Raw genomic sequence first — 25,040 nt, forward strand, 5'->3', positions numbered from 1 at the left:
CCTCTGCTAAAAGCAAGAAAATATTAGATTTGGTCCACTCTAATGTCTAGCAAGCACCGATGGAGTCCCTAAGAGGAGCGAAATATTTCGTTTCATTTATTGACAATTACTCTAGGAGAAGTTAGATGTATTCAATCAAGAGGAAGTCAGATGTTTTTTCAGTTTTCAAAAAATTCAAAGCGCGGATGAAACTTAAATCTGAGAAAAAGATCAAGTGTTTGAGGACATATAATGGAGGAGAATACACTGGTGATAAATTTGATAACTTCTGTAAATAAGAAGGTATTAAATGGTAGTTTATGGTGGCATATACTCCATAACAAAATGGAGTAGCAGAGCGGACAAAAGCTATGTTGGCAACTACAGGGTTGGAAAAACCATTTTGAGCAGAAGCAGTCAAAATCGTCTGTTATGTGATCAATCGGTCACCATCAACCGCAATTGATCTAAAAACACCAATGGAGATGTGGACAGGAAAACCAATTGATTATTCTCGCTCACATATACTCGAAAGTCCTACTTATGTTATGTACAATACCCAAGAAAAATCAAAGTTGGATCCAAAAACGAGGGAATGCATTTTCTTAGGGTATGCTGATGGAGTCAAGAGGTATCGCTTGTGGGATCCCGCAACCCGCATGGTGGTAATCAACAGGGATGTTGTATTTGTTGAAAACAAGATACAAGCAAAAGAAGGTAGCACTTCAAAAGAAAAATCAGAGACTACTACAGTTGAAGTTGAAGAAATAGAAGAAGTTTCAGTTTCTTCTAAAGCAGCACCAGAGCACGAAGAACAAGTGTAAGCTGAGATCGAAACTCCACAAGTTTGACGGTTAACTAGGGAGAGAAGAGAACCAGCTTGGCACTTAGATTATTCTATGAAGAGCAATATTGCATACTGTCTATTAACAGAGGATGTAGAGCCTTCAAATTTTCACGAGGCTATGAAAGGTCAAGAATCATCTCTGTGGGTGGCAACAATGCAAGAAAAAATTAAAGCTCTTCATAAAAATAAAATATGGGATCTTGTTCAATTACCACAAGGAAGGAAGGCCATTAGAAACAAATGGGTCTACAAGATCAAACGCAATGGTAATGATCAAGTGGAGAAGTATCGTGCAAGATTGATGGTGAAAGAATTCGCTCAGAAAGAAGGTATAAACTTCAACAAGATATTTTCTTCGGTGGTTCGACTCACAACAATTTGAGTGGTCCTCACAATGTGTGCTATATTTGACTTGTACTTGGAGCAGTTAGATGTCAAAACTGCATTTCTTCATGGAGACCTTGAAGAAGAAATTTACATGCTCCAACCAGAAGGTTTTGAATAACAGAGAAAAAAGAACTTGGTTTGCAGGTTGAACAAATCTCTATACGATCTCAAACATGCGCCGAGATATTGGTATAAGAGATTTGATTCCTTCATTATAAGCCTTGGATACAACAGACATAGTTTAGATCCTTGTGTTTATTACAAGAGATTTGGTGATGAAGATTTTGTTATTTTGCTGTTGTATGTTGATGACATGTTGGTAGCAGGCCCCAACAAAGATTGTCTTACAAATTTAAAGACACAGTTGGCTAGGGAGTTTGAAATGAAGGACTTGGGACCAGCAAATAAAATTCTAGGGGTGCAAATTCACCGAGACAGAAATAATAGGAAGATTTGGCTTTCTCAAAAGAATTACTTGAAGAAAATCTTGAGATGCTTCAAGATGCAAGACTGTAAGTCAATTTCTATCCACTTTCTATTAATTTCAAGTTATCCTCAAATATGAGTCCTAGTAATGAAGTAGAGAGGATGGAGATGTCTCGAGTACCGTATGCATCAGCAGTGGGAAATTTAATATTCATCATGATATGTACAAGACCTGACATTGCACAAGCAGTGAGAGTAGTTAGTCGATACATGACTAATTTTGGTAGAGAGCATTGGAATACTGTTAAGAGGATCCTAAGATACATCAAGGGTACCTCAGATATTGCAATGTGTTATGAAGGATCAGACTTTAATATTAAAGGTTATATTGATTCAGATTATGCAGGTGATCTTGATAAAAGCAAGTCCACCACAGGTTATGTGTTTACTCTTGCTGGAGAAGTTGTAAGTTGGGTTACAAAACTGCAATCTATTATGGCTACATCTACGACTGAAGCAGAATATGTAGCAGCTACACAAGCTAGCAAAGAGGCAATATGGATGCAGATGCTACTGGAGGAGCTCGGGCACAAACAAGAGAAGGTTGCTCTGTTTTGTGACAGTCAGAGTGCTTTGCATATTGCAAAGGATCCGGCATTTCATTCAAGGACAAAGCACATACAAGTACAATATCACTTTATTCGTGGGAAGGTGGAAGAAGGCAGTGCGGATATTCAGAAAATTCACACTAGTGACAACCAGACAGATATGTTTACGAAGCCGATCAACAGTAACAAGTTCATATGGTATCGATCTTCTATTGGCCTAGCAAAAACGTAATATTGTAGTAATTGGGTAGAAAGGATGGTGTGAAGACTTAATTCTCAATTAAATCTTCAAGTGGGAGAATGAAAAGTCAACAAAGAGAGCAGCATTTCAATTCAACAAAGGCTGCAAAAGAAGGAAAAACGCGTACAACAAAGGCTGCAAAGTTTGAAGGAAAATGTGTATGCTTTTGAAAAGCAAAAAGTTGACAGAAAACGCGTATAAAATTAAACGCGTTATTTTCTTACCCGTTTTCTTCTCCTTTAAATAGAGGGTCTCTTGCCCTCATTTATATCAACCAGAAAGAGAGAGTAAGAATACAAAGAGAGTTATACACCAAGAAAAATATTGTAGTCTTGAGTGTCCTCTTTAGTAGTTGTTCCTTTTACAAGAGAGAAGTGATTTCATTCCTTAATCCACTAATTTCTTTCTTCATATACCTCCCCACCAATAGATAGAGACAAATAGGAATAACCGAACCAACTCTACAAAATGCCAGTACCATGCAGCTGCTTCAAAGCCAACGTGATGCTCCTTGGTCAGATGACCAAGATATTGGCGAATACCACATATGATCGAGAAAATAGTACTTGTAATCACATGAAAACCATGAAAGCCAATTGCTAAGAAAAAGGTAGAACCATATTCACAGAGGATTCTCCTTTTTTTTCCAGAAAAATATTCCAAGAGAACCCGTATCCTGAAGGAATCAGGTTCTCCTCCCCCCGACGATTCACTGGACGACTAGAGTGTTAATTATTATTTTCTCCTTGTATTTGAGAGCAGTGTACTCTATATTTTAATAGTGAGATCCTTCTACCCCTTGGTTTTTCCCCTCTATCTGTTTGAGAGGTTTCCACGTAAAATTCTTGTGTCCAATTTATTTTCATATTAATTGTTATATCAAATTTTAGTTGTGGTACTTTCTCCGCCTAACAAGAAGGTCAGCACAAATAGCATTTCCCACCAAATTCTCTTTCAGGTCAAAGAATCGATGCAGAAAAAATTTAGTACGATGGAACAACATTGGAACCGGAAGCAAGTGTGTTATATAGCTGAAAATTACAACATCACTATCAACAGCTTGATGGTTTGTTGGCACAAACCTAGTGATGATGCTTGGAAATTGAACACGGATAAAAGCTTCATGAAAGATCAAAACAAGGCAGGGGCTGGCGGAAATGTTAGAAATAGAAATGGGGACTTAGTCATGGCCTTTGCGTATCCGACTCATTTCTACCCTAACAACTTTAGCGAAGCCTATGCCGCCTTAATAGGAATTTCATGGTGCTGTGACAAAAATATCAGGAGCATTGAAATGGAATTGAACTCGATGATCGTTAGCAACATGGTCAAAGGGGTGACCAGACCCTGCATCAGAAGAATATCACGATTAGTCATTGCTATAGAGAAAGTAATGGAGTTGCAGATGCTCTTGCGAAGCATGCCACCACCCTTCAAGAAGATAAAATTTTCCTACACAAAGAAGACCTTCCTAAGGAGGCTATTGGCCCCATTAGAATGGATAAGAAAATGAGGCTACTGGCCCCATTAGAATGGATAAGATGCAGCTTCCATCCTTTCAAAGACGAGCAGAGAAGCATTCTTCTTGGTGCTACGAGCCCCCATGATTCTCCTACTTTTGTAGACGTCAGTATGTTTAGGCTAAATCTAGCTATTGGTTACTTCTATGTTTATCTAGGTTTATAGAACTTCCATGTGTTAGAACTCTTATTGCCAGTTTGGATGGACTTAAAAAAAGTAACTTTTATGTATAAAATATTTTTAGAACTTTGAAGTTCTTGAAAGTTATTTTTATAAATAAGCAGTTGAGTGTTTGGATAAAAGTGCTTAAATGAGGAAAATGATGTGAATTTTAGGGTTAAAAGAATAAAAAGAATAGTTCGGAAATTTACTTAAAATATAAGGGATATAAAAGTAATTTCCATGGTCAAAGAAAATGACTTTAAGAACTTAGAAAAAAAAAGTTAGGAATCCTAATTTTTCATTTTTGACTGACTTTAAGAATTTTATGGCTTAAAGTTAGCATTAGACAAATACATCAAAAAGCTAAAAAGGGACTTTAAATAGATTTTGACCAACTTAAAGCCCATCCAAACAGGCTCTTAGTCTTATAAGGCAAGATCTCTTTGGAGTATTAACTCCACTGGATGCTCTCTTTTTGTGTCTGGAGGTTAGGTTGCCATGTCCCCCCTCTGGTTTTGTAATTTTTGCTAATTTTATTTACATGTTTTAATTTTTAAAAAAATCAAAAAATCAAAAGAGTTAATTCCTAAAGAATGCGTCGATCGAGAAACTAATAAAAAAAGTTATATCGAGAGAAAAATTGAGGTTTTATTTATGTTTAATTCTTGAAGTTAATCAAACAACGGATGTTGAGTCTCTATTTATAGTTGATTCTAGATAATAATCAAAAGAGTCATATCGAGCAAGATGATAAGTTCTTATTCATGGAAGTAATCTAGAAAGTTTCCAGGAATTTAATGTAGAATCGAGTCTCCAATCGTGCTTGAATCTAAAAGTTAAATTGAGAAAGTATATGGATAGTTGAAGAGTCTCTATTCATGACCGTCCTTAAGTCTACTCGTAGTAGTTGAGTCAATATAATATATTATTCATAACTGAAAAGAGTCGTCGAGTCATTTCTTTACAAAGTTACATATCATGAGTTATCTAAGTAAATGAGAAGCTAATATGTTAGTATTTACGAGCATTTGACAATTTTCATTTATTGTATTATTTACGGGTCCTTAACGATGCCTACTTGTTGTATATTTAAGGGCCCCTGATGATGCTCATTTATTGTATTTTTTAACGAGCCAAACCCATGAGTGACCCCTTTAAGTTGACATCAATTTTTACTTAGACACTTTAATCGGACGATGTTCATTTTAGATACCTCATGTAGAGTCCTGCTATGTCATTTTGACACTTTTTACTGACATGACAAAGTGAGTGTGATACACTCAACAATAACGCATGAAAGACTTTATTAAGCCATTTTTTATTTTATTTTCTCTTCTTCTTCTCCATTTCTCAAGGCACCACCTTCCACCATTTTTCCAAGCTTAAACTCCCTCAATGGAGGTCGAATTTTTTATTCAAATCCGTTTTCAAGCCATTTTTTTCTTCTTCATTGTATTGCTTTTCTAAATCTACCATCACCTCCCTCCACCTTTTTCGCCGGAAAAATGGATATCAACACCCATATTTCATACTTCTTCTCTCTTTATTTCTTCCTCTCACTCTTTTCTTCCCACAAAACAACACTAAAAGAAAGAAAAAAAATAGCTATGAAAAGTAAAAGAAAAGAAGAAATTTTTAAAAAAGCACAAAAGAGATTTTTGAGTGTAATAAAAAAAGATGGTTTTCGATGGAAAATGAGGGTAAGGTACCATCATTGCTCTCCACTTTTTTCGCCGGAAAAAATGAATATCAATACTCATATTTATATTTTTTCTTTCTTTCTCTCCCTCCCTCCTCCCCCTCTCTTTTTCTCTCTAAACAACATCAAAATAGAAAGAAAAAAAAGCTCTGAAACAACTTTAAAAAGCAGATTAAGAAAAAATAAAGAAAATTGTTGGGTGTAGTGGAGAAGACAACTACCATTGGGGCGGGGCGGGGCGGGGGGGGGGGGGTTGCAATTGATTTTTTTAGAATAATATTTTTATTTTATTTACTAAGTGAATTTTAAAATAATTTTCAACTTAAAATAACACATGTAATCATTTAATTGGTTGTTTGCCACTTCATCAACGAGTGTATTACACTCTCATTCAGATTTTTGCTTATTGTCAAAAAAGTATCAAAATGACACAGCAGGACCCTACATGAGGTGTCTAAAATGAACATCGACCGGTTGAAGTGTCTAAGTGGAAGTTGGTGCCAACTTTAAGAGGCCACCGATGATTTTTTTTTACGAGCCTTTGATTATGCTCATTTATTACTTTGTTTTTCTAATTTCTCAAGAATGCTTGTAGAATAGAGAGACATTTATACTATAAATTTGCAGTTGTCGCGTATATGAGGTTTTGCAAGACTCTTCACTTTTCAAGTTATACGTACGATGGGACACTTGGGTTTCAGATTGACTCCAACATTTATTGATTACTATTGTCTTTCATATGCTTATTTAATTACATTTCACTCATACTGACGCCCGTTGGTGACGCCGCATTTCGTATTGTAGATTCAAGTAGAGGCCTAGATAGACCTCTCCAATAGGTGACTGTTGAGTTCCTCTTTGGGTTGGTAAGCTCCACTCCTTTTGGAGCTATCGAGTTAGAGATTTTGAGCTATGACTTATGTATGTATTAGGATTGTAAATGACAAATCGATAAACCGCATCAAATCGATAAATCGAATCAAATCGGGAAAAAAATCTGACTAGTGGTTTGGTTTGACTTGGTTTGGTGTTTGAAAAAAACCCCGACCATTATAGGGTTGGTTTGGTTTTAACTAAAAAAAGTCAAACCAAACCCAAACCGATCCGATTATAGATATACTACTTTTAAATTATGTTATACATAAAAATATTTATTAAAATATAATTTATAAATATTTTTTTAAAATTTTTCATAATTTTTGTTTTCTTTCTTACATTTAGATTTAGACTTGAGAAGCTCATCTAAATAATATACAGAAAAAGTCCATCTTATAAAGTTATATTATAAAGTTAAAACATCAAATAATGTTCTGCCTCCATCTTATATGTTGATATTTTGTACTAGAACTCTTTTTAAGAAGCACTGCTCTGTGCTTTTTATTAGATCCAATGAAAAACTCGAGAAACCCGAAAAAATTCAAAAAATCCAAAAAAACTCGAAAAACCCGAAAAAAATTAATATAAAAAAATCTGACTTTTATTGGTTTGGTTTGATTTATAGATTTAATAATCCGACACAAATTGTTTGGTTTGGTTTGTAAAAAATTCGAACCAATCCGGTTCATATACACCCTGGGTATGTACAATCGACGGGTAGGTCCGGACGTTATCGTGGTCATTTGATAGACATTGTATTCTTATAGGCTTGTATACATGTGGTAAATATTAGTATGTTCTTTTGTCTTTGTTTTTTTATCCGATGTCCAGTATCTACGAATAAATCCGAATTCATGCCGGAAAGTCTCTAAAAAGTTTATTAACAATCGTGAGCCCCAAACACAAAGTGCATATATACCCACACAACAATTATTTCATTAAATTATTTATTGAAAAAATTATTGGGAGAACACTTTTTAATAAATAATTACTGATTTTAGAGATTTTTTTTATTTATTATCATCTATAGCAATACATAGCAATATTATGATATATGTGTCATGTATTAAAAGTGAATTATACCTGCAATATAAATATATTATAAGTGTTTTAAAATATATTATATTTATTTGGTAAGAAATTGACACAATATATTATAAGTGTATTAAAGTGTGTGATAAATATATTATCTATGAATAAAACTTGTATTATATGAGTTTTATAAATATAAGTGTATTAAAGTTGTATTAACACTGTATTATAAATGTATTATAAATGCCCAGTAAAAAAAATAATTATTATAAATGATAAATATTTTCTTAATATAGTATAAGTTTCCCTTATTTATTTTTATGGAAATAAAACCTTGTATTTAAAATGATTTTTACGTTTTCTTCGCTTAAATTAAACAAGTAAAAAACATTTTATTCATTCATCTATTTCCATCTCTTGAAAAGATCTAGTAATATTGCAGCGGAATAATGTTGAGATTTTTTATCTTAATATCCACACTTTTTTAAACTATAACAAAAAATGAATCTTCATTCAAAAGGTGGTCATCACAATGATTTTCTTGATTGTGGTTACTAGAAATATGATAACTGCTGGAAAGTGAAAAGTAAGAGGCGTGCGGAAAATAATGTTATAATATATTTATGAATGATACTTTCTTCCATCAATCATCCCACCTCTTTCTCACAATTCTATTTTTAATGTAAGGTTAGATTTAATTATGTCAAGTTGATTTATAATAAAAATTGTGTAAATTTTCACCATATGTGATCCTTTATGTTATTTTCACTAAGATCAGAGTAAACTTGTAAATTGTAATATCTTCCAAAATTTTATGCTAAAATTCCAAAGTATTCATTGTAAGTATAGAGGCGAACTCAGGATTTAATTATAGAGGGAACACCACTATTTTTAGATTATTTTTTTTTAAAAAAAAATCCTTGTATAAGCTCGAACTTGTAGTGATGCAATTAGATACACAGCTTCAACCAATGAAACCAAATGAGTTCTAATTATAAGAATTCACAATTAAATATGTCATTATTTTTTACTATCTAAACATATAAATTAAAAGTTATCGGGTGCACATGCACCCTCATGCAATCAGGTGGGTCCGCTTCTGCGTAAGTGTATCAGCTTGGACCGGGAGATGTCCGACTTGCTCATGTGTGTCTATTCCCAAGTGTAGAAAATGTATCAGATGTGGTTCAGGATCATAAAGGATCTCTAGCACTAAGTCGACTTCATAGTTTTCCTACCGGCTAAGTTTTCGCATGAGTTCATGCAAGGGTTAACTTCAAACGATCATATATCTCAGAATATTAAGAATTAGGAGGCCCATGACCTATCAAAATAAGGTCTATGAGTCTTCTTTCAAACACTACTAATCATTTTTTAATACAAGTAAGGAGTAAAAAGTATGATTGTTTCATTAGAGACACTCCCAGCAGAGATTTCAGGATTTAAGTTTTACGGGTCCAATCTACATTCCGTGAATAAAACTAAGGGTCGTAGTTTGAGCTCGTAAAATGAACTTCTACAACTGTTTTTCAGCCTGCTTTTCATGGATTAAACCACGATCGTAAATTCGGCTCGTATAATGAACTTCTGAGACTTAAAATTTCAGCCTAAATTCCACGAATGGGATCTACAGGCCATAGATCAAACCATGGTCCGTAGATGGCCCCTTGGAATGTTCCAACAACTTTTTAGGTAAGATTGTTTTGGTATTTTCCTACTTTTTTAACTCCTAAATCGCGATGTTTTAGCCTATCTTAAGTGGGGTTAAGGGAAATTCAGTCGACTAAACATTCCCATTCACACTTAACATTTAGAGACATCACAACAGTACGTTCTAAGTTCTCTCAAGCAAAAACTAAAGTTCCTCATTTTCAAGCTTCAAATTCAAGAATTTCATCAAGTATTTTCTTTTCAGATATGGGGGATTACATCAATGAGTATTCTTTCACTCATTGATTCTTAAAGTAAACTTATTTCTTCAGTTAATGACTTTTAAAGTTAGGGGTCTAATGATAGACATGATTTTCATCAAATTTTAGTTCTTTTTCATGGAGTCTTTGATTATACGTTATTATCTATACTTCAGTATTTCTATATAATTATTCCAATGAACTCTTAGGATAAAGATATTTCATGTCTTAGAGCTATATATGTTGTTTTAGATTGCTTGTCTCTTTCGGAATACAAAAATATTCATGTCTACCTTTAAACTCAATTTATTAGTTCGTTAGGTTTAAAGCTACTTTCAGATAAAGTATTTATCAGTTATCATCAAATTTTCAGTATTCATGAGATTCAAAGTATCAGTATTATTATTATCATTAATTTTATCATTTTATTAGTATTATTTAGTCTATTACTATTCCGTTGGGGTGTTACCTAGAACCGAAAGGACATAGGAATTATCAGATGTAATCTCATAATTTTGTCCGGTGAAACTCCATTTTTTCCGATAAGGAGGAATTCCTGTTGATTGAGATGAATTTTCTAGAAAATGATTTTTTTTATTACTGGAATATTTTTTTAAAATAAGTTTAAATAGTTTTTCTTTCTTCTTCTTATAATTTTTTTTTGAACCAAACTGACGTGTCCTCCTTTTATTAGTCAGCATGACATATCACCTGCGAATGGATTACACATATTTTATAATTTTAGCTGATTTGTAAAAATATTGGGTGGTTGCTCCATATGGCGTTGAACTATGGTCCTATTTTAAAATTTTGGTTCCTTTTTGTAAATCGTGGAGTCTGTTTGGTATTAATATTTAAAGGATTTGCTATCAACATATAGAACACGCGAAAGTAAAAAATAGAAAAATTATTTAATTTGATAATTTATACAGCACAGGCCAAAAAAACTGTATCATTTCTGATAACTCCATCAAAGGAGTTAGAGAAAAAATGCAAGATGTCAGATGAAGAAGAAGACGAAAGAAGGAAGAAGAAAGAGGAATATACAAAGAAATGGAGAAGAGAGTTATAGAGAGAAGAGAGAGCAGAGAAGTGTAGAGAGAGAGAGAAAATATTTTGGCAAAATGAAAAGTTATGTATTTCTTATTCATCAGTACACCCTTTTATACTTCTAACTTGTATATGTACAGTATTTATACTCTTATACAAGTTGACATTTAACTACATTTTAACTACCCATAACAACTTGCTAACAAACTCTTAACTACTTTTACCAACTTATAACAAATACTATAACCTCTCTTCAACCTTGGTAGCTTGCAAGGTTAACACTCCTCCTCAAGCTCATGATTTGAAGAGGTTTATAACTCCAAGCTGGTTTAGTAACTGTTGATGTTGAGATTTTTCTAGACTCTTGGTAAGTATATCTGCTAGCTGGTCTTTTGTATGTATGAATTTGGTTTTCAGCAATCCTTGACAGATTCTTTCCCTTACAAAATGACAATCTATATCAATATGTTTGGTTCTCTCATGAAAGATGGGATTTGCAGCAATTTGAATAGCAGCATTGCTATCACAAACCATGTTAACAGGCAGTTCAATCTGGACTCCTAGCTCTTTAAACAGACTTACCAGCCAGGTGACTTCAGCTGCACAGTTGGCCATACTTCTAAACTCAGCCTCTGCTGAGCTTCTTGATACTGTCTCTTGTTTCTTTGATTTCCAGGAAATTAGTGATCCACCAAACTTTACTAGGTATCCAGTAACAGATCTTCTTATTTCCAGACAAGCACCCCAGTCAGAATCACAGTAGGCAGTCAAAGTATTTGTACTTTTAGATGGCATTAATAGCCCAAGGCCTGGAGCTTCCTTGAGGTACCTGACAACTCTTAGTGCAGATTCCATATGTGACTCCTTGGGATTGTGCATATATTGACTCAACACCTGGACTGGGAAAGCTATGTCAGGTCTAGTCATAGTGAGATACAAGAGTCTTCCCACAAGTCTCTGGTACCTTTCAGGGTGCTGCAGTTGTTGGTCATCAACTCTGCCTTCATGTGACAAGTGTTCATCATATTTTACTGATGTCAGCTTCTTATTTTGTTTTAATAGTGTTTCTGCAGATTTAGCTCCTCCTAGCCCACATTCAACAATCAGTTCCAGTGCATATTTTCTCTGAGACATGTGAATTCCTTGACTGGATCTAGCACATTCAATGCCTAGAAAGAACTTCAACTCACCTAAGTCTTTCATTTTGAATTGCTTTTGTAGGCCATTTTTGTGTCATCTACTAGACCAGTGTTGCTACCTGTAACCAGTAAGTCATCCACATATACCAGTACAATAAGTATATCACTATCAACTTGCCTGGTGAACAAGGAGTAGTCATAGTGGCTTTGATGAAATCCCAGCTTCAGTAAGGCCTCAGTCAGCTTCAAGTTTCACTGCCTGAGAGCTTGTTTGAGTCCATACAAGGACTTGTGGAGTTTGCAGACCTTGGTATGAGACTCTCCCTGTCTAGCAAACCCATCAGGGATGGTCATATAGACCTCTTCCAGCAGGTCCCCATTGAGAAATGCATTGTGAACATCCATTTAGTGAATAAACCACCCCCTAGATGCAGCAAGGGCCACAACAGCTCTGACAGTAACCATTTTGGCAACTGGACTGAAGGTTTTACTGTAGTCTAGGCCTTCTTGTTGGTTGAAACCTTTGGCCACCAGTCTAGCTTTTAGCCTTTCAACCTCATCTGTGGATTTATACTTAATTTTGTACACTCACTTACAGCCAATAGGTCTCTTGCCAGGGGGTAAATCAACTAGAGACTAGGTATGATTAGCCTCCAAATCATCAATTTCCAACTACATTGCCTGAACCCATTGAGGATCAAGAGAGGCAGTTTTATAGGATGAAGGTTCAGTGATGGATGAGTAAGAAGCTAGACAAGAGCTGTAAGAAGGAGAGACATGAGAGTAGGATATGTGTGTTGTAATAGGATAGGAACAAGAATTGCCTGTAGAGGTGGTGATAAAGTCTTGAAGCCAAGATGGTGGCTTACTGGGTCTAGAGGATTTTCTGGGTGGGACAGGAAGGGAAGGAGACTGAGATAGTAGCTCAGGAGGTGATGCAGGAGGTAGAGGTGATTGGATGGACTCTGAGTGTGACTGTGGAGGGAGATAAGAGGTGTCTAGAAGTGTAAGGACTGGGAATAAAGGATTAGAGGAGACTTGGGCATCCTTGAAAGAAAAAATATCTTCTTTGAACACTGCATGTCTATTTACAAAGAAGAATTTGGAGTGAAGATCATACAGGAGGTACCCCTTTTTTGATGAGGAGTATCCCATAAGGACAGCTGGTATGGCTCTAGAAGAGAATTTGTCATGAATGTGTGAGGCTGTGGCATAGCAAAGACAACCAAAGACTTTAATGTGGGCTAAGGAAGGAAAGTGTAAATGAAGTATTTCAAAAGGAGTTTTGAACTAAAGGAGTTTTGAGGGGATTCTGTTAAGGAGATAGACTGCAGTAGTGACACACTCACCCCAAAATTTCCGAGGGACATAGGATTGGAACCTGAGTGCCCTGGCCATCTCCAGGATAGTTCTATGCTTCCTCTCAGCAACACCATTTTGTTGAGGAGTATACACACAAGTGGTCTGATGAAGGATGCCAAGTGTAGACAGCATATTTTGGAATGCAGCACTCAGAAACTCATAGCCATTATCAGTTCTCAAAGTCTTCACAGTTGTAGAAAATAAGTTGTGAACCTGTGTGAAAAAATTTCTTAACACCACAATAGTGTCAGATTTAGAGTCTATAAGAAAAATCCAAGTAAACCTAGAGTAATCATCAACTACAGTCACAAATTATTTCTTTCCATCATGAGTGGGTACCCTGTAGGGACCCCAAATGTCACAATAAACAAGTTCAAACACAGCATTTGACACATGAGAGCTTAAAGGAAAAGGAAGTTTAGTTTGCTTAGCAAGTGGGCAAACTGTATAAGTAGAATGTTCAGTGTCTAGTATCTCAATACTGGATGATTTCTTTATTATATCTACAGGTATATGGCCTAGTCTTAGATGCCATAGAGTAGTTTTGGCAAGTCTGCTAGCTGGGATGACACTGCTACTTGTGGAGTTTGCAGGAGCTACACCTTGGAATTGAGTTGCACAACCATTGACTTCTACATTTGGAGCACCTTTCTTCAGAATGTAAAGCCCTTTATCCTCTTTACCAATCCCCTTGACCTGACCACTGAAGAGATCCTGGAAAACACAGAAGTCAGGGAAGAAAGCTGTCATACATTTGAGTTCTTTGGTGAGCTGTGATACAGAAAGAAGATTACACTTGAAGTCAGGTACAAACAAAACATTTCCAATGGATTGATTCCCAAGAATGTTTGTACTACCAACATGTGAGACTGACACAACATTTCCAGTAGGCAACATTACTTGTCTCCTTTCAAATGGTGATATAGTGTGAAAGTCATTTAGAAGTTCAGTCTTAGATGTCATATAATTTATTGCTCCAGTATCAACTATCCAGCTTTTATCTATATATTTTGAGACTAAAGCAGATAGAGCACTACCTGCTGTAGCTGCTTTAGCTGAGTGTTCTCTTCCATTTTTAACTCCTCTAGCCAGCATCTGCAAAATCTGATTGTACTGATCCTGTGTGAAAAAGGCTGCAGGTGAAGATGTGTCACCTGTGGAATTTTGATCTCGACATTGAGTAACCTCATCTTGATTAGCATATGAGTTTGAATTGAATTATTCCCTCTTCTTCTTTGACTTCCATCCAGCTGGATAGCCTTTCACTTTAAAACATTGTTCCTTAGAGTGTCCCCTGTAGCCACAGACCTCACACACAATAGTTGACTTCTGGAATTTTTGTGGCTTGTATTGGTTGTCATAGTGCCCTCTTCTTGGGTTGCCATCACCCCCTGGTTGATGTCCAAAGTTGCCACCCTGATTAGTACCATTTCACTTATTTTTACTGAATAGAGCAGTACTTTCAACCATTTCAGAAGTAACACTTTCATGACATGAACTTGCTAGGTTTCTTTGGCTTTCATGATCTACTATTAGTGAATAAGCTTTGTTTAGGTTGGGAATTGGACTTTGCATCAATATCTAACCTCTAGTAGCTGAATAGAACTCATTCAGTCCCATAAGAAACTCAAGCAGTCTCTGGTATTCAAAGTATTCTTAGAACCTCTTTGATTCAGCACACGAACACCCTGGGCATGGCATGATAGAATCAAACTCATTCCACAGCCCTCTCAAATGTGTGTAGTATTCTGTAATAGTCATAGTTCCTTGAGTAAAACTATGACTTTCCTTGTGCAGTTGAAACACATGCGCACCATTAATTTTGTCAAATCTCTCTTTTAGATCACTCCAGACCTTGTATGCACCACCAGCATAAACAATACTACTCAACAATCCAGGTGTAACAGCATTCATTATCCAGGACAACACCACAGCATTACACTTTTCCCAGACATCAAACAACTCAGGCGCAAACTAAGACTTAGGAAACCATCCATCAACAAAGCCTAATTTGCCTTTCCCTAACAATTCAATGCGCATAGATCTACTCCAAACCGCATAGTTTTTCGAACCTATGAGCTGAAGTGAGATTAGAGAGCTACCTGGAGTATTATTCGGATGGAGATATAGAGGATGATTGTGTCCTACAGTTGGAGATTCAAAGATGGTTGGACCAGCAGTTGCACGTGCTCCATTTAGGTTTGCATCACCAGTTTCTATAGATTCGGACGTAGTCTCAGCTGTGTACATATCTATTGACAGCTTAAACCCTAGCTCACAGTTTGACTTCTTCTACTGGAGTCTAGACCGCCGATTGTAGTCTTTTTCTTCTATCCTACGATCCTTGTAGGCTCTAATACCATGATAACTCCATCAAAGGAGTTAGAGAAAAAATGCAAGATGTCAGATGAAGAAGAAGACGAAAGAAAGAAGAAGAAAGAGGAATATACAGAGAAATGGAGAAGAGAGTTATAGAGAGAAGAGAGAGCAGAGAAGTGTAGAGAGAGAAAATATCTTGGCAAAATGAAAAGTTATGTATTTCTTATTCATCAGTACACCCTTTTATACTTCTAACTTGTATATGTACAGTATTTATACTCTTATACAAGTTGACATTTAACTACATTTTAACTACCCATAACAACTTGCTAACAAACTCTTAACTACTTTTACCAACTTATAACAAATATTATAACCTCTCTTCAACCTTGGTAGCTTGCAAGGTTAACAATTTCTTTGATAGTTTTGACCTAAATTATATGTATTTATTTATTAAATATGTAACATTAAAATTTTGAACCCAATAATTTAAAGGTTTAATTTATTTGGACATTCAAACTATAATTTATTTCAATTGAACATCTGAACACATGATAAAGTGTTTCTATTGGATACTTCTGATTCAAATATTAAAAAACTTTTGTGCATAATCTTAAGTGTCATTTGATAGATAGTCAATTACGTAAAATATGTTATCTCATTTAATTATACACAACATCCTCGATTGGAACATACATGAGATTTTATGATTTATGGAACAAATGTGATATATTTTAAGTGGTTAACCGATCTATGTAATGAGCATTTGAGTGCACAAGCAAAACTATTTCCAAGAAGTTGAACCAAAAATGTTTAATAAGAACACTATGTCATCGGCATGTGTTCATGTGCTCGATTGGAACAAACCATAATTGAAGTGTCTAAATTAAATTTACTGATAAATTTGAGAGATTTTCAATGTATTATGCCTAATTTAAATGACTACATAATAGATTTAGTTGCATCCACAAACCCTTGACATTTAGATTCAATTTAAGTATTCAATTTGAGTGTTTGACTGACCAACTTAAATTTATTTTGTGCTTAAAATAAGTCCAAAAAAATAATTGAGTTTGTTTGACTTAGCTTATCTAAAACAGCTTATAAACAAAAATAAATAAATTACCCCAACATTTCTTTTTGCTTATAAATAATTTTCAACTTATAATAAGCTCATTAAAATAAGTTAAGTGACACAATCGCTAACTCATTTTCAAAAGTTGAATCACAAAATATAATGTGGAAAAAAGGTTAGTATTTTTAATGCAAATAATTAATATATAATTCATCTGCATCAATGAATAACATGTGGAGGTCCATTTGAAAAGTTTGCTCTAAAATGACATGTTCTAAGGCTACAAATGCAATATCATTTTTCTTTATCCATTCCTTAGTTTCCTCATCAATGAAAAAAGCAGCAACGTCAGCCGACAAGCATTGGCCGCATCCGTATGGATCATACAAAAATGTGGCAAAATCAGCGGCGCCAAGAAATATCATTTTTCTTTATTTTCATTCAATATTTATATTAAAATCTCGATCAATTTAAATTCGTATAGCCTCCCGCTGGAATATGTTCCATTGGGTGGAGGAATGGTGACCAAAAAGTGAAGGGAAATGTCACTATTCACTATAGCTAGCCCAACCTTCACATAAGACTACTACGTGACCAAAAAGTACACAATGTCATTGTTAAATACTTCAATTCTGTCCCTCTCTTCCCCAGCATCAATGCTGAAACGCAAGGATCAATACTTATGGATTAGATACTTAATATCTTATCTTCGTACTTGTATCTTGCACGTTTTTAATTTATGACCTTTTGCATTAGTGGTAGAATCAGAATTTTGAGGTGTCAAAATATAAAGTGGTAAAATTGCATATAAATCAAAAAGTGTTGAAATGTAATATATACACATAAAAATGTATTTTTCCTAACTATACCGTGTAATATTCTGATGAAAGGATGTTGATTGTCAACCCCCTCGAGTATATATATATATGTGAACCGCCACTGCTTTGCATCATTGTTTACCTACCAATTTGACTTCCTTTTTGAACAAAAAAAGAAAAGAAGGAACGTTACATGTATCTTCTAAGTGAATGTTTCATAATTGTCGTATTAGAAATATGTACCATTCTGAGTCTCTGGAGAAAAATGGCTTCTGTTGCCCAAAAATGACATTATGACATTTCTCTTTACACAGAATAGTAAATGATACATTAGTTTCCCTAAAGTATGAATTTAAACAATGATATAAGTTCCGATCCGAGGTTGGTTTTCGGATCCATAAACTTATGCCAACGTATACAAATTTGGGAAAATTAAGTAACTACACAACTTAAAGATAACATAATATCTAAAAATTTCTATCATTTAAATTAATTACAAAAATCTCTATTTTCTTTCTCTCTTTCTTAACATCCGGATACATCACTTAATAGACCAAATTCATTAGGTCAGTCCATTTAATTGAGGAGCCCATTTATTAGCAATGGTTCATTAGATGGTAGCAATTTCTCCGTCACATTTTGTTTTGGTACTGTCATTTCATTTTCACACTTTTCCTTAAGAGCTTTCATTTTATTTTATTTTAATTTTTGATAACTCAACCCACAATTCTAAAATAAAAAATGAAGTATACTTACCGTATTAGCAACTCTTCTCGTGTTAGACATAATTTCACATGATAATTACACTACAATTTGTTTGCAAATCAATTCTAGTGTTTACTTTCACCTAACCCAAGTTGGTTGGTGAGGCTGAGAGCTTAGATTCCCAAAACGACAAAATAAAAAAAAAAAGCAAAGTGACAGGTCACTGACCAATTACTTAAAAAGAGGAAAGTAGTGTTAATAGGAAATTGAACGCCTTTATTCTGAACTAGAAGAGAAAGGCGGGGATAAAAAATTATTCAAGCTAGTCAGGGCGCGGGAGAGAAGGGCACGCGATGTGGATCAAGTGAAGTGTATTAAGGATGAGCATGGAAAAATATTGGTAGACGAGACCTCATTAAACAGAGATGACAGTCCTACTTCCATAAACTCTTGAATGAAGAAGGGGACAGAGAGATTGTGTTGATTTGGAACATACAGGGAGGCGTCACGATTTTGGATGTTGCAGGAGTATTACGATCGAGGAGGTAAGGGTGTTGTTCGTAGAATACGCTGGGGAAGAGCGACTGGACCTGACGAGATTCCTGTGGAATTTTGGAAGAGCGCGAGCTCGATAGGTTTGGAGTGGCTGACTAGCCTATTTAATGTTATCTTTAAGACGACAACGATGTCCGAAGAATGGAGGTCGAGCGTAATGATCCCTCTATACAAAAATAAGGGGGATATCCAGAGTTGCAACAACTATAGAGGTATCAAGCTTCTAGGCCATACTATGAAAGTGTGGGAAAAAGTGGTGGAGATGAGGGTGATGAGAGGCGTATCTATTTCAGAGAATCAGTTCCGATTTATGCTGGGACGCTCAACTATAGAAGCTATCCATCTTATGAGGAGACTGGTGGAGCAGTATAGGGAGAGGAAGAGGGACTTGCATATGATATTCATCGACCTAGAAAAGGCTTACGATAAAGTGTCACGAGAGATAGTTGTTGACTTTGATGTTAGATGATATTTGAATTTTTGTCTTCGTTGACCTAATATACGTATATGTGTTGAGCTATTTTTTGTGCAGATTATCCTGTATAGAGACAGTATTGGATCTGTGTAGTTGACTTAGTTGGTTGAGCTTATGTGGTTATATGGCGGCCTCGTCCGCTCAAGAGATTCCATGAGTTTAATTATATGAGTTATGTTTGGTTCATTAGGTCAGATGAGGCACTGGGTGTCAGTCGCACCCTTCTCCAGGTTTGGGGCGTGACAAAATTATTGTTTGAAATCCATTAACGTACCTAAGAAAAGTGAGCAATACTTTTTTTATTATGTTAGTATTTTGTGTCTAATATGACAGTTTTGATATAGGTGAAGTGTTCAATCAAAACAATCTAAATTTAGGTGTCTAAATGAAAAATTGTGTTAACTTTAGATATCTCCAGATGGTTCAACCTTAATTAGGCAAATAATGTTTTTGTTTTACACAAAATTTTATCGAGCATAATTAGAAGAATAATAAGAACGTATTTGTACGTACATGCATCTATTACAGATATTATTTGATTCAATTTAGTTCTTGACTATAGTTATGCAATAACTTGTGAAATTATAGTAAAATTCTTCACCAATTAAAAACATCAGATATGAACATGTTAAGTTGTTTTTAAGCAACTTGATGTGTCATTTTGTACGTTTAAATTAAAATATTTAAACAATGATATCATTATTATATTATCATAAAACAAGAAAATTGAACGCATTCACAATTCCAAATGCACAAACAATGTTTGTGTGGTCATAAATGTTCTTCTTCTTTTTTCAAATATCTTTCTTTTACTTTTAATTTTATATCCAATCAAACAACTTCATATAAATTAAAACTAACAATATAACATTTTAAAATTGATTCTTTTTAACACTCCTCATTATAGGTGTACATAAGTTGATTTGGTTTGAGTTTTGATTAAAAAATAACTAAATCAATTATATCAATTTATTAAATCTATAAATCAAATCAAATCAATCTAATGTTTTTTTTTTTTCGGTTTTAATCAATTCTTTTGATTTTTTTGATTTTTTTTACAACTATACCGTGATTGAAAAAAGATCAAATTGAAAAGGTTGTTTTCTTGATCGTGTGATTTAATGTCGCAGTTGAAGTTCTCAATTGAGGTTTGTTCCCTTGATCGTGTGATTATGTTGCTTAATGGCATCTTTAAGACGCTTGAATAAAAAAAACAAAATAAAAATCAGATGTACAATGTCATCTTCAAGACATTGTCTTAGGAAAACATACCAAAAACTAACAAAAAGACACAACACGTGTCACTTCTTTTCGTCATATTACAAGTCCAAATATAGAATAATCTAAACATTAAAAGTTATAAATTAATTTTTAAAAATATTTACAAAGCATATTATAATAATATTTTGTTTGTGTATAAAAAAATAAAATTATATATATTATGTCTGTTTGATTTGAATTCTATTTGACTTTTCTTACTGTTAATATCAAATCAAATCAATAATAATCGATTTATTTTTTTCAACGTCAAATCAATCAAAACAAACCACAAATCAATTTCAACTTTTTTTATTAATGTAACTTGATTCATCAATTCAATTTAACTTGACGATTTGACTCGTACACTCCTATTCCTAAATCGTCGTCCCCTAGCACTAACCCTTTTCTCCCCAAAAAAGGTTAGAAATACTTTATCCAAAAGTTCTTTCAAACTTTTGCAAATGATAAAGAGTACATTTTTTTCCTCCTGAATCATGCATAACAAGTCAACATCATACAAAACAAGACAAAAAGAAAAAAGTTTACACTAAATAATTTAGGAAATTTACTCAACAAAAGACTTTTTAGAAAAGTAAAACATTTCAAGGTCTGTCAATCGATACATGAGCTGATGTTCTCTTTTGAGACAAATTCACGTCAACCACAACAAATAATTATTTGTACATATGAATCATTTTCTTGAACTCATATTTATTGGGAGTTTAGTGGAAAATCCACAACGGACAAGGTGCATGCTTGTATCAAGGGCGCAACATCAAATTTTTATGAAGAGAAAATACATAGAGTCTCTTTTAAATTTGTACCTATTTTTTAAGTAGATATTTAAAGTTTCCGAGGATTTTATTATCCCATAAAATCATTTTCAACCGTTATAAATATACCATTTTGACAACAATGTTAATCTCAAAATCAACGCGTGTGTTCACTCTCAAATAAAATAATATAATTATATTTTTTGTTATCTATTGATAAAGGATCGGGCAAAACCCCAATTTATTCATATTTTGACCCTCAAACCAACCGAATAACTCATTTCACTCTCCCCTCCCTCCTTTCCTCTCAAACTACTGTGGAACTCTTTTCTCTTTTTTTAAAACTAATGCCACCGTAAACAAGAAAAGATCAATTGCAAATTATAGCAAAACAAAGAATAAATTTGATGTTTCCATTATAAATTGGTCCTTCGGTGTTGATCCAAAATGCTTACTCGGCACATTTTGTATCTTTATCATATACTGCGAAAATTGGTCACTCTTTAATGGCTTCAATTTAATTTATTTTTTAGAAATTTTGAAGTCATTGTAAATCGATCAAATTTCACTATTTAAATTATGGTTATTTATTTCAGATTGAATTTCATTGGAGAAATTCAGTTGTAACTGGTTGCACAGTGTTAGCCGCCGGCGAAGAATTTCATCGATGGCTAGCTGGTATCCCCTTTGATTGTTTTAGCCTCTGATTTTACTGTTTTAGCCTTTGATTTCTTCTCCTCCTGCTTGGCCGGCGGGGGTGGCCGTGGAGCAGCAAGAGCATCTTCAACAACTACTTCAACTCCGCTAAAGTCCTTTGCTCAGGATTTGGGAATTCTTCACATTTGTCACTCTCTTCCTCAAACGAAGAAGATGCAGTAATTGGGGGTTCAAATTGGCAATACTAAGTGTCATTTATGCACTGGTCTGGAGCTGAATTTTATTCATTCACGCGCTTCTCAAATATGATATCACAGTTGCCGTGAAAATGGATTAAAATGGTGTTTTTATAATGGTTGAAAATGGTTCCGTGAGGTAATAGGACCCACACAAATTTTAGGTGTCTACTTAAAAAACAGGTATAAGTTTAGGGGGGACTTTATGTATTTTCTCTTTTAAGAACTTAATATTTTTGTTTAAATTTGTCTATCATACGCACAAAGAAAGTATCTGAATCTAATATACATAAGTAAATCTAATATTTGTTACGATTCAAGTTTATGACACGAATTGTTCATTTTGACGTAGTATATTTCACAGATATGTTTTATGTCGATTATCCCACCTAAAAATACATATATTGTATATGTATAAAGGACAGTGCGGTGCACTAAAGCCCTCGCTATGTGCGGGGTCCGGAGAAGGACTTGACCATAAGGGTCTATTGTACGCAGGCTTACCTTGCATTTCTGCCGGAGACTATTTCCAAGACTTGAACCCGTGACCTTCTGTTCACATGGCAGCAATAAAATTCTTCACGTAATTCACCTAGTGTCATGCTTATCTCTTTTTCATTCACTCACTAGCCTAACAGCCAAGTATTATAGATATGTCTAGACAACTATTTTTTATGAAAAATATAGTATAACCTTTCTAAAAAAATATTCAGGTGCGTATTACTATAAAATGATTACATAGACCAACACATATATAAAAATTGTTGGTTCAGTTCTATTATTTTTAAAATTAAATCAAATTGAATATTATAATATTTTTATACATAAATACATACCAATTTTATGTCGGTTTGATTCAATTATTGACTTGCTTGATTTTTCACTTTTTCTTGAACATCCTAATTAATTCTGTCAATTTGGCAAAAAAGTGTTTCAACTTTTTATTGAATTTTTTACATAAATGTTGATGTGAAAGCTTTGCAACTTGTTTTGACAATACAAGAAAGACAACTCATCTTGTGCTACAAATTACAATAGTATTCAGATGCAATTGTTTTCTAAAGATACTTTATTTTAAAATAGTCATCTAGAAACATTTAATTTTAAAGGCATTTTCCCAAAAAAAATAATAAAAAGTTATATTTTCAGATGAACTTTTAAAACCCAAAATTGTCACCTCACGTACTTTACTTTGTCCTCGTTGAACAAATAAAAATGGGATATATATAGGACAAAAATACGTAGAAATAGTACTCATGACTTGTGATTTTTCTGCGAGTTTTGTAAACAAACAAAACTTGGTGAAAAAAATAAAATATATAGACATAATTGTAAAAAATCCTACCAATGACGTAATTCATTTAATTTTTATAATTTGGTCACATATTCTTACTACACGATATACTAGCCCCCATGGAGTGACAATTTACGAAGGATAGTGAGATAAACATCATTTCTTCAAAAATTATTTTGTATGTGTGAGTTAAATATAGATTTAAGATTGTATATAAAATTTTGAATACCTTTAACGAGATTACTGACTTTATCATTTGTATACATGCAATAATAACTAAACTTGGTGCATACTTTTTTTTACAAGAAAATAAAATCTCTTGACCACTTATAAATTGAATAGAAGAAAATGACTTTTCAGATCTCTTATATATGAAATTGAAAGTATTCTATCTCCAAGTGACACTTGAACTTTGAAGAGCTACCATCAACATAAATTAATTCTTGTCACCAATATGGATCGTGGTGCAGTCGTGGGATTACTTCTCTCTTAATTAGAGGTCTCGGATTCAAGCTCTGGGTATGGAGAAAACCTTGTTGGGAGCGTTATCCTTGAATGAGCTCTATAATGCGCGATTCAAATTTAATCAGAACTCCAATTCGGACTCCAAATACTGAATGAAAAAACAAAAAGATATATTTTTAACTCTTGTCGAGATGGGCCATTGACTATTGAATAGAAAAAAGGAAAAATAGAAGGAAAAAAAAGATTGTTGATATGGTCTTATATGGTCTGCAAATTTACAAGCATTATCAATGAGTGATGATGGTCCCAATTATTTAGACCTTAATATATCCCAATTATTCTAGTCTTTCATTTTCTACTAATAATAATAATAGTGCATATTTCAATCAATTGGTGAATCATAGATACAGACACGAGACATCAAATAGTTAAACAATAAGTGTTGCATTCAATTAATTAGGAGCAGCCATTGTAATTTTTTTTTAAAAAAGTACTTTTTGTTTTCAAATTATGAATATAAATTGAAGTTATTTTTGATTTTTTATAAGTAATTTAAAGAGAAAAACACATTTTTATTGTTCAAATTCTTAAAAATTTTAGAATTCAACATGCAGAATTTTATGGCTAAACGTATTCTCCAAAGTTCAACTTCAAACAAATAATAAAAAGTTTTCATGGCCAAACCCTATTATAACCCATAGAATATGGATAATCTCAAGTTCTTTGTTTTATTTCTAATAGTATAAACTATAAAAGATGTGTTGCCCTCGATTTGTTAATCTAGCTATCCGATCTCTATCAATTTTTTTTAATCTCTAAAGTAATCAATTCTTGATGTATTAGTTAAGTTTTATTGATCTTGGAGCTATTAGAATTTAGGCCTATTTAATTTATTTTGTTTATTAGAAAACAAACATAATAAATAAAATCGAATAGAGTAATTTCATACTTTATTATTTGATAAGGAAGGGAGCAGGTAAAATGCCAACGAAATGGGGATAACAGATAGCGAAATTTTGTGACATTTTAATTGGACTTAAAATATATAATACCGACATTGTAAATAGTTAAATATGATGAAGTACTTATCATGTTGATACAATTCTCTTTAAAATTTGTCAATTTTTTTTTGCATTTTATATTTAAAAATAATTTGATTTTAAAAAAAA

This window comes from Solanum dulcamara, chromosome 7 (assembly GCF_947179165.1).
Source record: "Solanum dulcamara chromosome 7, daSolDulc1.2, whole genome shotgun sequence".
NCBI lineage: Eukaryota > Viridiplantae > Streptophyta > Magnoliopsida > Solanales > Solanaceae > Solanum > Solanum dulcamara.